Source organism: Bufo bufo, chromosome 6, assembly GCF_905171765.1.
Source record: "Bufo bufo chromosome 6, aBufBuf1.1, whole genome shotgun sequence".
Taxonomy (NCBI): domain Eukaryota; kingdom Metazoa; phylum Chordata; class Amphibia; order Anura; family Bufonidae; genus Bufo; species Bufo bufo.
In genome coordinates, this window is record NC_053394.1 from 149,302,563 (window position 1) to 149,319,134 (window position 16,572).

The window sequence follows — 16,572 nt, forward strand, 5'->3', positions numbered from 1 at the left end:
ACCTATCTACATGGGAAGCAAAATGCTCCTCATTTTTCCTGAAAGTGGACATGTAATAGCATAGGGCTGAGCACAGAGCCTTCCAATGCTGAATTTATCAACCAAGCAGCTGGGAAGAGAGTAACGAAGTAATTCGTTTTCTTTGCAATTCCGTAAGCACGCTGAGGGCTGTTTTTAAATACGATGACGCCCTGGAGCACACAAGTGCCGGCACATATTTACTGTCACGCTGTCACCCTTTGCTTCTGCTCGTATTGATAGCCAAGAAAAGAATACTATTACTAGAAATTTATTTCCCTTGACTTTTTATTAAATTTACCATGAGGTCTTCACAATGGTTGAAGTACACAGTGCCGTGTATATGCTGTAGGATACTGGTTGTTTAATTTACGAACAAATCATTACAGTTTTTCTGCTAAATAGATACACATTTAAAGGGGTTGTGCAGGCAGTATATACTGAAGACCTATCCTAAGGATAGTGATCAGCAAGGATCCGATTCCTGGCACACCGCCAATCAGCTTTTTCCATTCACTGGAATGGAAGAGGCACTTGTAATTACACTGTGATGACGCGCAGTGTAATCTTGAAAAGGAAGTAGCCTTGTCTTCAAACAGCTGATCGGCGTGGGTGCTGGAAGTTGGACCCCCAATGATCAGATAATGATGACTAGTGTTGAGCGAATCGAAGCATCCGAAGTGGACTTCAATCTGAATTTCAGGAAAAATTTGATTCGCCGCTTTGTAGTAACGAATCTATATTTCCTGAAATGGCAGTTCAAAAAATAATACATACTAACCTCATCCATCTGCCCACGAAAAGGCCATCACGGCCATCTTGATCTTGATTGCAGGAACCATGTGAAATCTTGCACGGGGTGACGTGATGATGTTATCACACTGGCTGGACGCAGTCATGTCATCACTGATTTTGCATGGTGTCTTCAATCAAGATGGCCACGACAGCCTCTCCACGATCAAATGGATAAGGTGAGTATGCTTTTTTTTTACTGGATTAGCTCCTAAAAGGCCGTAATTTTAATCTCAGATGCCACGATCAGCGTTGAACGCGGCATCTGAGGGGTTCAATGACAAGGGGCTTCGCAATTGCAGTTCCCCATCATTGCGCCCGCTACATACAATCTTCTTTGTGAAATACAACGAAGCAGCCGAATCAAATTTTTCATAACTTCGCTCATCTGTAATGGTGACCCATCCTGAAGATAGGACATCAATATTATCGGCTGCACAACCCCTTTCATCGTTAACACTCAGCTCTGCATTTATTACTCCTAGTCCTTTGGGAGAGATTGATAGCATAGCATAAAAACTTATGTAAAAAAAACTGATTTTCTGTTTAAATGGAGATATGCCCAGCCTCAGCCAGTGATTGGTCATCTCCTGCTATTTCCTGGGTGCTGAAGCTGCTGTCGGAATGGTAGCATCAGGGGATCAGTGAGGGTGATTATCAATTTGTCACTATTCTGAGCACTCTATGAAAATGTTTTTGTCCCACTGAACAATCCCCTAATATCTTTGACCCCATTTTCTAATTTTTGACAACCATTTGTTAAATGTCTTATTAGAGTGTGTTGAACAAACCCCCCCCCCCCCTTATTTATTAATTAGGGCAGGGACATGTATTATCGCCAGGCTCTGGAGGACAACTGGTATCCAATGAAATGACATAGCATTTTCCTTGGCACTATTGGGAGTTTTCCAGGGTCCCGTACTTACAGCACCTTGAAGGGGTTATCTCATGATTAATGTACAAAATGAAAATAAGACATCATATATCACATTGCTCTACTAGATTTATTTCAAGTTGGCAGCTCAGGGGACATGTCCTTTCTTGGGGAGGGTGTCCTTACTCAGGAGATTTGTCCTTTCTCACTGCGTGTATCCTTTCTGCTGCAGCTCTCTCCTTGTAATTGTCATAGCTTCTAACAGTAGCTCCCGGCTGATGGCAGGTGAAGGATGAAACTGACCATCAGTGACCACCTCTGCAAGTTGGGCAAAAAAATTAGGAAATGACTAAACAGCAGGTGACGCTATACAGATAGAGTGTATTGAATAACTCAGAAGATATAATAAATTTTTAATCACATGCAATGACATTAAATTATTCTGTTTTATGAGCTGTTTTGAAAAAATGTAGACTATTTTTCATGGGACAACCCCTTTAGAATGCAAGCTACATTGATCCAAGGGTAAGAAATTCAGTGTTTTGTCCTTGTGACAGGTTTTCTCTCACAGCCCCACACAGCAGAAATGACATTGTAAGCCTGACCGAGCGTGGAGCAAACAGTTTGTACACGACATTGATCAAATCTGTCAAGTTAAAATCATTTGAGTGGCTTTACCACATACCAGTCAACAGTAATAGGGACACTTTGGTAGCAGAACTATTTGCAACTGTACACTTATACTTGGGGGACCTAAAAATCTCCTAGAGAACAGCAGCTCCGGGAGAGGGTAATGTAGATGCTCCACACTATATACTATATACAGTATATTACTATGTAGTGTGATATCATTTCATACAGCTACCAGTTACTATAGGTAAAAGTGGCCATACACATTAAATAGAAGTCTGCTGAACAATCTTATGGTGAACGATCACTTTGCAGACATGGCCATACGCATTTTAGTTCATATTGGACATTACACTTGTTCAAAATGGCCATACATGTTCAATGAAACCAGACGTTGGATGAAAGATCCTTCTGGGAGCCTTCTTTTTAAGAAAGATCTTTCAACCACCAACAATATTTCTTTAAACAAAATATCTTCCATCCAATTATTTGATGAAAATTTCAAACACGGCTGACTTGAGAAATTAAAGGGGTGATCCATCCCCTATAATTCCCCCTAAAATTCCCGGGCACCTCATACAGGTTATTCTTACCCCGCTCCCTGGCACCTGCATCAATCCTGATCCCCGCACGGCTGCAGCTACAACTTCCCATCTCGCGGATCAAAACATCTGGAGACAGGAGAGGGGCCAATAGCAGGCCGCGATGGGGACGAGCCTCCCTAGCATTGCAGGTGACACTAGGGAGGCTCATCCCCATCATGGCCTGCTATTGGCTGCCAAACCCACCCCCCACCCCTTCACCGGATGTTTTGATCTGTATGACAGGGAGATGCAGCGGTGGCCGTGTGGGCATCAGGAATGACGTGGTTGCTGGGGACTGGGGTAAGTAATGTATAACCTTTATGTAAAACCTCATTTTAGTGGGCATTATAGGGGTTGGATAACCCCTTTGATGGAGTGTCATCAGTCGGCTAAAATATTCATTCTTTGTTAAATTTCATTCAACAAGCGGTTATTTTGGTTGAAATTCTCTGTTTTTGATAAACTTCAGACTAATGTATATGAGCGCCTTTAGAGACCTGGATAAAAAAAATTCACAGGGGTCTAAGAGCTTTAAGCTACACCTAAGCTATCTTCCATAACCTCTGGTGTGATTCAGGGAGAAGAAGCTACTAGGGTTGGCATGCCCTTCAAAGTGTCCCAAATATAGTGGGACTCCCCCAGCAATGAGATACATATAGCTGCGCTGTATATGTGTCTGACAATGTATTTGGGAGATCTATGACTAGCATTATACAATGGGCATGAAGGTGTCTCTTTATATTTGCACAATGTAAGGTGGCATAGTTAAGGGGACCTCTGTCATACATGGGTAGACTTGACAAACATTAGTTATTAGGGGTTTGTCCCATGAATGATTATAATTTGAGATGTCGCGAACATAAAATTTTCCGTTTGCGAACGCGAATTTACGCAAATGTTCGCGAACGGGCGAACCGCCATAGACTTCAATAGAGAGGCGAATTTTAAAACCCACAGGGACTCTTTCTGGCCACATTAGTGATGGAAAAGTTGTTTCAAGGGGACTAACACCTGGACTGTGGCATGTCAGAGGGGGATCCATGGCAAAACTCCCATGAAAAATTACGTAGTTGACGCAGAGTGTGGTAAGTTGAATTCGCAATGCGATTAATATAACCTGCATTAATCGCATTGCGAATTCAACTTAGAGCTAAGTTCCTAATGTCAGTATTGCTAGAATTGACGAATATAACGAATATAGCACTATATTCTCAATCTTCGTTATATTCTAGCAATACAACTGTCACGACCGCTACCCCAGCAGCAGTCGTGTCGCACCAGACGGAGGGGAAGGGGGACCCTTATCTACGGATGGGAATAGTATGGCCACCCCTGACTAACCCTAAGCTGGCACCTGTCTGCCCTGATACCCTAGACGGGGTGTGAACCCGTGCAGCGAGCAGGATGCCTAAAACCCTCAGTCACCCTAACAAGCCTAGAGTGGGGAAAGGCCGATGGGAGCACTAGTCACCATCACTCATGTCTAGGAGAACAGCAGGGGAAGACAGCAACAAACAAACTATATCAGAGATAGACTTATCCAGTCACGAGCAGAGAAGGCGATCCCAATCACGACAGTCCACGCCGGACAAGAGCTCCACAGCAACACCATCAAACGATCTCCTTCAAAGGTCAGAATAGAACTGGAAGTAAGGACTATATCTGGCAATGACTGCAAGTGAAAGTGAAACTAATATAGTAGCTGGGAGTGGCAGACAGGACTCACCTGAGAAGGATGCCTACAAACTCCCAGTCAGGACAAAAAGGTTCACAAGGCAAAACCCAGATGACATACCCTGAACCACGGAGCAAACTCACAAGCTATCGCAAGTAGCAAGTCGCTGCGACCTTCTCCTCCCAGACCTGTCTGGATCAGTCACAGTCGTGACAGTACCCCCCTTTCTACGAGGGGCCCCTGGACCCTCAAGACCAGGCCTCTCCGGATGGGAGCTATGAAAAGCCCGAATGAGTCTGTCCGCTTTTATCTCTGATGCTGGAACCCACATTCTCTCTTCGGAACCATAACCTTTCCAGTGCACCAGGTACTTAAGAGAGCGGCGAACATATCGTGAATTAACAATCTTTTCTACCTGAAACTCAAGACTGCCATCAACAACCACCGGTGGAGGCGGTAGTGGCAATGGTTCAGGAGGTTCTACATATCTCTTAAGCAGAGATCTGTGGAAGACATTATGGATCCTTAGAGTCTGAGGTAGCTCCAGACGAAAAGCCACCGGGTTAATGATCTTAATTACCCTATAAGGACCAATAAATCTCAGACCTAATTCCCACGAGGGAACCTTCAACTTGATATTTCTGGTAGACAACCACACCAAGTCATTCACCCCAAGGTCCGGACCTTCAGAGCGCTTCCTATCAGCCGCACCTTTGTATCTACCACCAATTCTCTTCAAACTTTCTTGCACACTCTGCCACACTGAAGAAAGTGAAGACGCAAATCGTTCCTCCTCGGGAATCCCAGACGGCCCCCCCTCACTAAACGTACAAAACTGAGGATAGAAACCATACGCACCAAAAAATGGTGACTTATCGGTGGATTCTTGACGACGATTATTAATGGCAAACTAGGCTAACGGTAAATAAGATGACCATTCCTCCTGATTTTCGGAAACAAAGCATCTCAAATATGTCTCTAGGTTTTGATTGGTACGTTCAGTCTGACCGTTGGACTGTGGATGGAAAGATGAAGAAAACGACAGATGAACCCCTAAACGAGAACAAAAAGCTTTCCAAAATTTAGAAACGAATTGGGTACCACGATCCGAAACAATATCGGAAGGGACCCCGTGAAGCTTCACGATGTGGTCAATAAAAACCTGAGCCAGTGTGTTAGCATTAGGCAATGCGGCAAGAGCAATAAAGTGCACCATTTTACTGAATCTGTCAACAACTACAAGAATAACAGTCTTCCCCGCTGATACTGGTAGATCCGTAATGAAATCCATTGACAGGTGCGTCCAAGGCCTGTTGGGGATGGCCAGAGGTAAAAGACGCCCTGCCGGACGAGTATGATCTACCTTAGAACGAGCACAGGTAGCACATGCAGACACAAAATTCAACACCTCCTGGCGCCATTTAGGCCACCAGAACCGACGAGACACTAACTCAGAGGTTGCCCTACTACCTGGGTGTCCTGCCAGTGTGGAGTTATGGTGTTCTTTTAGTATCTCCAGTCGTAAATTTTCTGGCACAAACAGTTTACCCGAAGGGGCAGGAGGCCGGGGCGTCCCCCTGAGCTTCCAACACCCTCCCCTCCAAACCTGAGTGTAATGCAGAGACCACCACCCCCTTTTGCAAAATGGGCTCTGGTACCTCAACATCACCCCCTCCAGGAAAACTTCGAGACAACGCATCCACCTTAGTATTTTTTGCCCCCGGGCGATAGGTTATTACAAAATTAAACCTAGTAAAAAATAACGACCAGCGAGCCTGTCTAGGGGTGAGACATTTAGCAGACTCCAGATATAATAAGTTTTTGTGATCAGTAATCACCGTGACGGGATGAACCGCCCCCCCAAAAAATGACGCCACTCCTCAAAAGCCAACTTAATAGCCAAAAGTTCCCTGTTGCCAATATCATAGTTCCTTTCTGCAGTAGACAATTTCTTCGAAAAGAAAGCACACGGACGCCCTTCACCAGGGGACGGGCCATGAGATAGTACCGCTCCCACCCCCACCTCTGATGCGTCAACCTCTACAATAAAAGGAAGCGAGACATCTGGCTGTACGAGAATAGGGGCCGAGGTGAATCTCTCCTTCAGAGATGCAAAGGCAGTTTTGGCTGCATGTGACCATTTGGAAAAATCGGATCCCTTTCGGGTCATGTCCGTCAGTGGTTAGACCACCAAGGAATAGTTTTTTATAAACTTTCTATAAAAATTGGCAAACCCCAGGAAGTGTTGCAATGCCTTCAGGTTCTCAGGCAGATCCCAGTCTATAATCGCCCGGACTTTCTCTGGATCCATGCGGAAACCTGAATCTGACAACACATACCCCAGAAATGGCAGTTCTTTTACGGCGAACACACATTTTTCTAACTTAGCAAACAATTTGTTGGCCCTTAATATCTGCAGCACTTGTCTCACATGGATCTTATGTGTATCCAGATCCGGGGAATAGACCAGGATGTCATCAAGATATATCACAACAAATCTCCCGATAAGGTGACTAAAAATATCGTTGACAAAATGTTGGAATACCGCAGGCGCATTAGTAAGACCAAATGGCATGACCAGATTTTCATAATGCCCTTCCGGAGTATTAAAAGCCGTCTTCCACTCATCCCCCTCTTTGATGCGAACCAGGTTATAGGCTCCTCTGAGATCCATTTTGGAGAACCATTTAGCACCAGCAACCTGATTAAAGAGGTCGGGAATGAGTGGAAGAGGATAGGGATCTCTGATAGTTATCCGGTTTAATTCCCGGAAATCCAGGCAAGGACGTAGGCCCCCATCTTTCTTTTTAACGAAAAAGAACCCTGCAGCCACAGGTGTAGAAGAGGGTCTGATGTGTCCCTTAGCCAAACTCTCCGAAATATAATCTTTCATAGCCTTCCTCTCCGGGCCGGAAAGATTGTATAACCGGGTTTTAGGTAGTTTGGCCCAGGTAGTAGATTAATCGGGCAATCATATGGATGATGAGGTGGTAACCCCTGACAACCCTTCTCAGAGAACACATAGATAAAATCTGACAGAAAGGCAGGTAAAGATGTTACAGAGAGTGTAGAGCACCTACTACTCAAGCAGTTGTCCTTACAATGTTCACTCCACTCCACAATCTCCCCGGCCTGCCAATCCACCACTGGATTGTGAGTCACCAGCCAGGGAAGCCCCAATACCATAGGAGCCGGAAGACCGTCCATGACATAACACGAGATATGCTCTTTATGGAGGTCCCCTACCTGCAGATGGATATTATGAATGATCTGAGTTAATTCTTTCTGAGCAAGAGGGGAGGAGTCGATGGCAAAAACAGGAATAGTTCTGCGTATCGGTTCTGGAGTAAAACCCAGAGCCTGAGCAAACCGTGAATCCACCAAGTTGACCCCCGCCCCACTGTCCAAAAAGATGGAACAGATCTCAGTCTTATTGCCCGCCTCAACGGTAGCGGACAACAAAAACTGAGACATGCGTATGGAGGAAACGAATACGCCCAGACTGTTATCCTCCGCACAATCTGGGGACTCTAGTTTTCCCGGCGGCTCCTTTGTTTGTGGTCTCTTGGGTTCTGAGGGACAAACCTTTACAAAATGACCCCTCCCCCCACAACGAAAACAAACCTCTGACCTACAGCGGAACTTAGGAGGATTCACCCGTCTAGTGGCGCCCCCTATTTGCATTGGTTCGACTGGATCATAACAAACCGATCCTTGCCCTATAGAGGCCTCCGTAAAATTTAATAGTCTCTCCCTGAGTCGTCTGTCGATTCTTATGGACAGAGACATAGCAGCCTCCAGAGACTCAGGGACCTCGTATACCGCCAGCGCGTCTTTTAATTTTTCAGACAACCCCTGGCAGAACTGACTCCTAAGGGCCGAGTCGTTCCATAACGTATCAGTAGCCCACCTACGGAATTCGGAACAATATAGTTCAGCAGACCGGTTCTCTTGCCGAAGTCTACGAAGCTTAGACTCAGCCAGTGAGACCCTGTCCGGGTCATCATATACGAGACCCAGGGCTTCAAAAAACTCCTCCACTGATCGTAAGGCCAGAGAGTCTGATGGTAGGGAGAAAGCCCAAGCCTGCGGATCTCCTTGCAGGAGAGAAATTACAATACCCACCCGTTGTTCCTCACCGCCGGAGGATCTAGGGCGTAACCTGAAGAACAATTTGCAAGCTTCTCTGAAGGTTACAAATTGGTCTCTCCCTCCTGAGAACCTATCAGGAAAAGCCACTTTTGGCTCAGGAGTACCTTGGTTTCCCGTAGCAACGGTGGAACCCAAGGATGGCTGCTGCTGCTGCAGCACTGTTGCTTTTAATCCTGCCACTTCAAGGGATAATCCCTGTAATTGTTTCGCCAAAACCGTAACCGGATCCATAGTGGAACAGAAAAATACAAAGCAAAACAGCAAGCAAAAAAAAAAAAGAAATGTCACTTTTATTTTTTATTTTTTTTAAAAGGCCAGATATACTGTCATGACCGCTACCCCAGCAGCAGTCGTGTCGCACCAGACGGAGGGGAAGGGGGACCCTTATCTACGGATGGGAATAGTATGGCCACCCCTGACTAACCCTAAGCTGGCACCTGTCTGCCCTGATACCCTAGACGGGGTGTGAACCCGTGCAGCGAGCAGGATGCCTAAAACCCTCAGTCACCCTAACAAGCCTAGAGTGGGGAAAGGCCGATGGGAGCACTAGTCACCATCACTCATGTCTAGGAGAACAGCAGGGGAAGACAGCAACAAACAAACTATATCAGAGATAGACTTATCCAGTCACGAGCAGAGAAGGCGATCCCAATCACGACAGTCCACGCCGGACAAGAGCTCCACAGCAACACCATCCAACGATCTCCTTCAAAGGTCAGAATAGAACTGGAAGTAAGGACTATATCTGGCAATGACTGCAAGTGAAAGTGAAACTAATATAGTAGCTGGGAGTGGCAGACAGGACTCACCTGAGAAGGATGCCTACAAACTCCCAGTCAGGACAAAAAGGTTCACAAGGCAAAACCCAGATGACATACCCTGAACCACGGAGCAAACTCACAAGCTATCGCGAGTAGCAAGTCGCTGCGACCTTCTCCTCCCAGACCTGTCTGGATCAGTCACAGTCGTGACAACAACCATTAGGAACCCAGCTCTAAGTTGAATTCGCAATGTGATTAATAAAACCTGTATTAATCGCATTGCGATTACAACTTAGATCTGAGTTCCTAATGGTTGTATTGCTAGAATTGACGAATATAACGAATATAACACTATATTCTCAATCTTTGTTATATTCTAGCAATACAACCATTAGGAACCCAGCTCTAAGTTGAATTCGCAATGCGATTAATATAACCTGCATTAATCGCATTGCGATTACAACTTAGATCTGAGTTTCTAATGGTTGTATTGCTAGAATTGACGAATATAACGAATATAGCACTATATTCTCAATCTTCGTTATATTCTAGCAATACAACCATTAGGAACCCAGCTCTAAGTTGAATTCGCAATGCGATTAATATAACCTGTATTAATCGCATTGCGATTCCAACTTAGTCAAATTTGTGACACTGCAGCTTCAGAATGAATCTAAGATGGATGCTGTCCTTGCTTTTTGATAGGAGGTGGGAGGGTCTGGGAGGGAGGGTATGCTGATTGGCTGGAATGTGTCTGCTGACTGTGAGGTACAGGGTCAAAGTTTGCTCAATGATGATGTATAGGGGGCGGACCGAACATCGCATATGTTCGCCCGCCGCGGCGAACGCGAACAAGCTATGTTCGCCGGGAACTGTTCGCCGGCGAATAGTTCGGGACATCTCTAATTATAATGTCATGTAATGAACTGGTGTCAATGCAGGGGAGGAATCCTTCTCCATACACAGCTTCATGAGAGATCTGTAGTGGTCAGGGGAGTAAGAGACCGCAAGGCAAGATTTAAGTACAGTACAGCAGACAAGGAGACTGAAGCAAAAACCGGCTTTATTAAGGAACAAAATGAAACTGCCGGAAAATCTGATTAACAGTACAGTACCACCACACCAGAGGCGCAATGGGTCAATTACAGGAATGGTATGAACAGGTGAACATAAATCATCAACAATCGTACAGGAATTTTGCATAGACACAGAATGATCTAAACAGCAAACAGTCAGCTTACAAGCTACTCTCACTACTAACTACCTATCTAGCCCTGCTACCCAGGGGACGCATCTACCACGCACTGACTAGATTCCCTTTCTCTATAACCTATCACAGATAAGCACCGGTGCCATTCACAGTTCTGCAGATTCTCCTTGATCCAATAAGATGCAGTCTGGCTCCAGGTCCGGTCGCTTGCTTGTCTGTCTTTCTCTCTCTCTCTGGTTACAGCAGATGCAGATCTTCACCTAGTTTCAGCTCTGGCAGGAAGGATCCGGCTTCTACTGGTCTCTGACACACGGTCCCACTCCTCTGGAACACACTGTACAGTCCTCTGTATGCTGCTCCACAGCTGTCAAGGAAAACTCAGCTATTGTAGCCTCTTGCTGCTCCAGTCTTTTTACTGTTATCGCTCAGCAGTCCATCTCTCCCTGTTATCTCAGCAAGCCCCCGGCAACATGTAGAACAGCCCAGGAAAAACTCCTTGACTCTTTCTTAGCTGCTGAACAGCACAACTCAGGTTCCTGCTCAGTCGCACTGGCCTCTGGTGGCCGGAGGGAAACATGACAGTCTATGTAACACAATATTGTAGATATCTGTGCAAAGAACAGTATTCTAGGGGCTGACCTTTACATGCCCCCCCACTTTAAAGGTGGTCGTCCTCGGCCTCGCTATATAGTCCATGGAAAACAAAGGGGTTAATGAAACATTTAAACGGCAGTACAACATTGTCCACAATACCTACAGGCAGACCAAATGTACTCGTCAGCAGCGTACCTGTTTGGTGGAACCCCTGCAGTAGACCTACTGGATCTCCGGAGGTCTTGACTATCTGCTAGGACCTGACTTTCTCCACTGGGAGTTGTTAACCTGGGCTCTTCCATTACAGCAGGAGATCTGGGTGTGGTCGCGGGTTCCTCCTCACTGCGAGACGGCAGTGGTTCTGTAGCAGGAGCCTCATCACCTGCGGCCTAGGGACCTTCAGCAGTGTCAGGAACGGTCCACCAGTCTTCACATTCGTTTCCATTGGAGATAACACGTTCTGGGTATGGGGCAGGAGGAGAAGGTGTCCTCTGAATAGGTGCAGGATCTGCAGACCGGCATGGCACACTGGGGTGTAACCGGTGGTGGTATGGACCCGATTATTGTAGGACCAGACTAGTTCCGGCAGGTAATCAGGCCAGTGTGCCCTCTTGTCTTCCTCTAGCATTCTCAGCATTTGTAGCAGCGTCTGGTTGAAGGCCCCATTCCCTTGGGGATGATAGGGGGTCGTTCTGGATTTTTCAATACCGTACAGTCGGTGTAGCTCCTCCATTACTTTCCCTTGAAAGCACGCCCCTTGATCTGAGTGGATCCGCTTTGGACACCCGTAGACCTGGACTCAGCCGTCTGATCCTGAGTTGGGGAGACTACTGTAAACTTGGAGAAGTGGTCAACCATGACCAGGCAGTACTGTGGACCTCTTGATGATTGTCCCACGAGGAGGTAGTCTATCATCAATAATTCCAGCGGTTCTTTGGTCCAGGGGTGCCCTCTGTTCCGTGCTTTTAGTGAGTTCACACACTCGACACTGTCTGCAAACTTCCTCCACCACGGCCTCCATTCGCGGACAATATACATAACGCTGCAGCCACTGGTAAGTCTTGGCGGGCCCGAAGTGAGCTCCAAATTCATGGGCTTCTTTGGCTCTCTCACATGCCACACTTCCGGGTATGACTACTTGCCACCTCACCTCTAGGTCATTAGGCTGTTGCCACTTGCAGTACAGAACAGCTCCGTGCATTTCCAGTCTGTCCCATTGATGTAGAACGGACTTCATCTTGGCATCCAGGTCAGCCCTTACTTCTCTGTTGGGCTTCCTTCGCTGGGTTACCCAGCTTTTCATCTGCCGCAGTCCAACATCTTCATCCTGTAATCGGCCCCAGTCCTCATTAGTCCTCCCCAATGCGTTGGGTAGCTTACGGGCCTCCACACTTGTCTGGGCCGCGACTGTGGGCGGAACGAACTTGCGGAAATCTGGAGTTTCATCTTCTTCGTTTTGTTCATAGGCATTAGTGTTCTCCGTAGCGGAACGGTAGCGAATTGAGAAGTCATGTTTTGCAAGGCGAGCTGCCCAGCGTTGCTCCAGGGCTCCCAACTTGGCAGTATTCAGCTGGGCCAGGTGATTGTTATCAGTCCGTACAAAGATCCTAGCTCCTGTCAAATATCCTGCAAACTTCTCTGTCATAGCCCACACCAGGGCAAGGAGTTCTAGCCGGAAGGAACTGTAGTTGTGGGGGTTTCACTCTGTCTCTCGCAAGGATCTACTGGCGTAGGCGATCACTCTCTCATGTCCATCTTGTACCTGCGACAGGACTGACCCGAGTCCGTAGAGACTGCCATCAGTAGATAAGAGAAATGGTTTATCAAAGTCGGCATAAGCCAATATGGGGGCTGATGTCAGAGCTTCTTTCAGGGCCTGGAAGGCCTTTTCCTGCTTCTGCCCCCAGGGAATACTTTGGCCCTTGGATTGCCCAGTCGTTCCTCTCAACAACTCATTCAGAGGGCCCGCTATCTTGGCATAGTCTTTGATGAACCGCCGGTAGTACCCGGTCAGTCCAAGGAAGGCCTTCAACTCCCGCAGCGTTCTGGGCACTAGCCATTGTCGTAATGCAGCCACTTTGTCTTGAGACGGCAACACTCCATCTTGGGACACTCTATGGCCCAAGTACTCGATCTCCCTCTTGAAGAGATGACACTTCTTTGGCTTTACCTTCAGGCCATGGGATCGCAGTCGCTCGAGTACCTGCCCTAGCCGATTCAGGTGTTCTTGAAAAGTAGCAGAGTATACGATGATATCGTCCAGGTATATCAAGAGTGGCTTCAAAATTCAGGTCTCCCAGGCATCTCTCCATCAGCCGCTGGAAGGTCCCCTGGGCATTAGTCAGCCCAAATGGCATCCTGTTGAATTCGAATAGTCCCATGGGGAGTATGAACGCCGTCTTTGCCTTGTCTTGCTCGGCCACTGGTACTTGCCAGTACCCTCTCGCCAGGTCCAAGGTAGAGAAGTATTTGGCTCGTCCTAGAGCCGTCAGAGACTCCTCGATACGTGGCAGAGGATATGAGTCTTGCGCAGTGCATTCATTCAACCGCCGGTAATCCACACAAAACCGAATAGTGCCATCCTTCTTCTTAACAAGCACCACTGGGGCTGCCCAAGGGCTCTGGCTACCCCGCACCACTCCGGAATCTATCATCTGTTTCAACAGCGTTTTCACTTCCTGGTACAACTTGGGCGGAATCTGCCGATATCTCTCCCGAATTGGTGGAGTGTCCCCCGTCGGTATCTCATGTGTGATAGCATCCGTGCAGCCAAAGTCATCAGCGTGACGGGCGAATGCAGCCTGATTCTCCCACAGCATGTCTTCAACTGCTCGCCGTTGGTCCGAACTGAGAGCCTTCACATCTATTTCCATTTGATCCAAGATGGTTCTCCCATTCCATTCTGAGGTCGGCACCTCTTCTACGCTGGCAGTAACTGCCAGGGTCCAAATGGCATCACCTACCGGAGCTAGAGTCACTTCTCTCCGACTCAGTACTTCTCCCCGATGTAAGTACACACGAGCCAGTTCCACTCCTGGTGTCAAGGAAACTTCTAGATGTCCCATATTCATAGCTCTTATGGGTACTCATCCATTCTGGACCACTCCCAGTGTTCGTGCCACCAGGACATCCTGACACAACTCTCCTAGGGCCGTCGGTTCGATGAACACCTCCATACCTTCAAGATTGCGGAAGGTTCCCACGGGTAACGTCAAAACGGTCTCCCGTCCAGGGGGGAGGGTGAGGGTAGCCTTTCCTGGTGCTCGGATCGTTCCTACAGACTGTTGTGCTGGGACACTTTTCTGTGTCCCACAGAATCGGATCAGCCGTTGAAACGCTTTCTGAGTAGGTTTGTGCGGCTTGGCTTGCTTCCAATAGCCCGGCCCCCGTTTGGTGAACATTATCTGATCCAATTCTCACAGAATATTCATGCCCATTATCACAGGCACATCTTCTTTGAACGTCTCAGGGACCAACAGGATACCTTTCCGTCCCACTTCTTGCCCACATAGCCGTACATTCATCCACACGACTCCTGTTACAGGGATCTGTTGTTGATTGGCTGCTGTAACCCAGACCAGTGTCTCTCGCTCTGGCTTGACCAGCGCTTGGAAGTAACGGCAGAAGAGTGACTCAGGCATAGTCGTTACTTGTGACCCGGTATCCACTAAGCAGTTGACCTGAATGCCTTCAAATTCAGCTTGAATGGTGGGACACCCTGCGACCAGGTGTTCGGAGCCATACTGGGTATCTTGGCTCTCCACCTCCCTCGCAGTACAACCCACTACTGCAGGGGCAGGAAGTTTAATGGGGGCTCTGGGCATCCAGCCGCATCACTCCGACACTCTCTGGCATAATGTCCATAATTTCCACACCGCCAACACTGTGCCCCTTGACGGCCTTCTCATTGTCTGCGTATGGGAGGTGCCCTTAGGACTTGATTGACAGGCCTCCTTGGAGGATATTGAGGATCTTGGTGAGAAGGTAAATTAGAGTGAGGATATTCTGGTATAGGAACCCATGGGGACGCCTGATAAATTTGTTGCCGGGTAGGCAGTTTCAGGGGTATAGCGCGACTCCATCCGTTTTTCCAGGTATGTCAGCTTTTCGTGCATAGCACTCAGAGAGCTCTGTAAGTCTTGTACCACTCTGACTAGGACATCTTCGCTCATTGAAACCCCGAGGGAGGTGACGGTCTGAGTCCGTTTCACTCCGGACACATAACTTTCTTCTTTGCTCCGTGCCACTGCCAATGCTAATATTTGTCGAAAGGTTAGTGTAGAGTCCACCCTAACTCGTTCCTGCAGGGCCCATTTCAGGGGAGTGCTGTAGAGTCCCAGAATGAATTGCTTCCGCAGGATCCGATCTGCAGTTCCCATGGCGGTTACTCCGTCCGCCTCTTTTTTCTGCACCTCGGCCAACACTTCCTGTAGCGCCATTGCATACTGCGAGACACCTTCGTCTTCCCGCTGAATTCGGCAAAAGAATTTTGCCCTGAAGTGCCCTGCGCTGGCAGTTTCACCGTATATTTCTTCCAGGAATCGCTTTCAATGTATTGCGTGTGGCTTCCGGTTGTAGTAGAACATTTTGTCGGGCCTCTCCCTCTAGAGCGGCCAAAGCTATTTCTACTTGTAGTTCTGGGCTGACATTGTAAATCCTAGCAGAGCTCTGTAATCTTGACACCGAGTCTGACAGTGACATGTTCTGGCCATCAAATTTGGGTAGCAAGTTAAAGAACGTGCCAATAGGGAGGGCCCTTGCAGGGGTTCCACCATTGTTTGAGGTACTCACATTAGCTTCATGCACATTGCCTTCAGCCGCCTCCATCTTTGTGACTGTACCCTGCTCGCAGCGCCACTTGTAGCAGTCAGGGGAGGAAGAGACCGCAAGGCAAGATTCAAGTACAGTACAGGAGACAAGGAGAATGAAGCAAAAAACTGCTTTATTAAGGAACAAAACGAAACTGCCGGAAAATCTGATTAACAGTACAGTACCACCACACCAGAGGCGCAATGGGTTAATGACAGGAATGGTATGAACAGGTGAACATAAATCATCAACAATGGTACAGGAATATTGCATAGACACAGAATGATCTAAACAGCAAACAGTCAGCTTACAAGCTACTCTCACTACCAACTACCTATCTACCCCTGCTACCCAGGGGACGCTTCTACAGCGCACTGACTAGATTCCCTTTCTCTATAACCTATCACAGATAAGCACGGTGCCACTCAGTTCTGCAGATTCTCCTTGATCCAATAAGATGCAGTCTGGCTCCA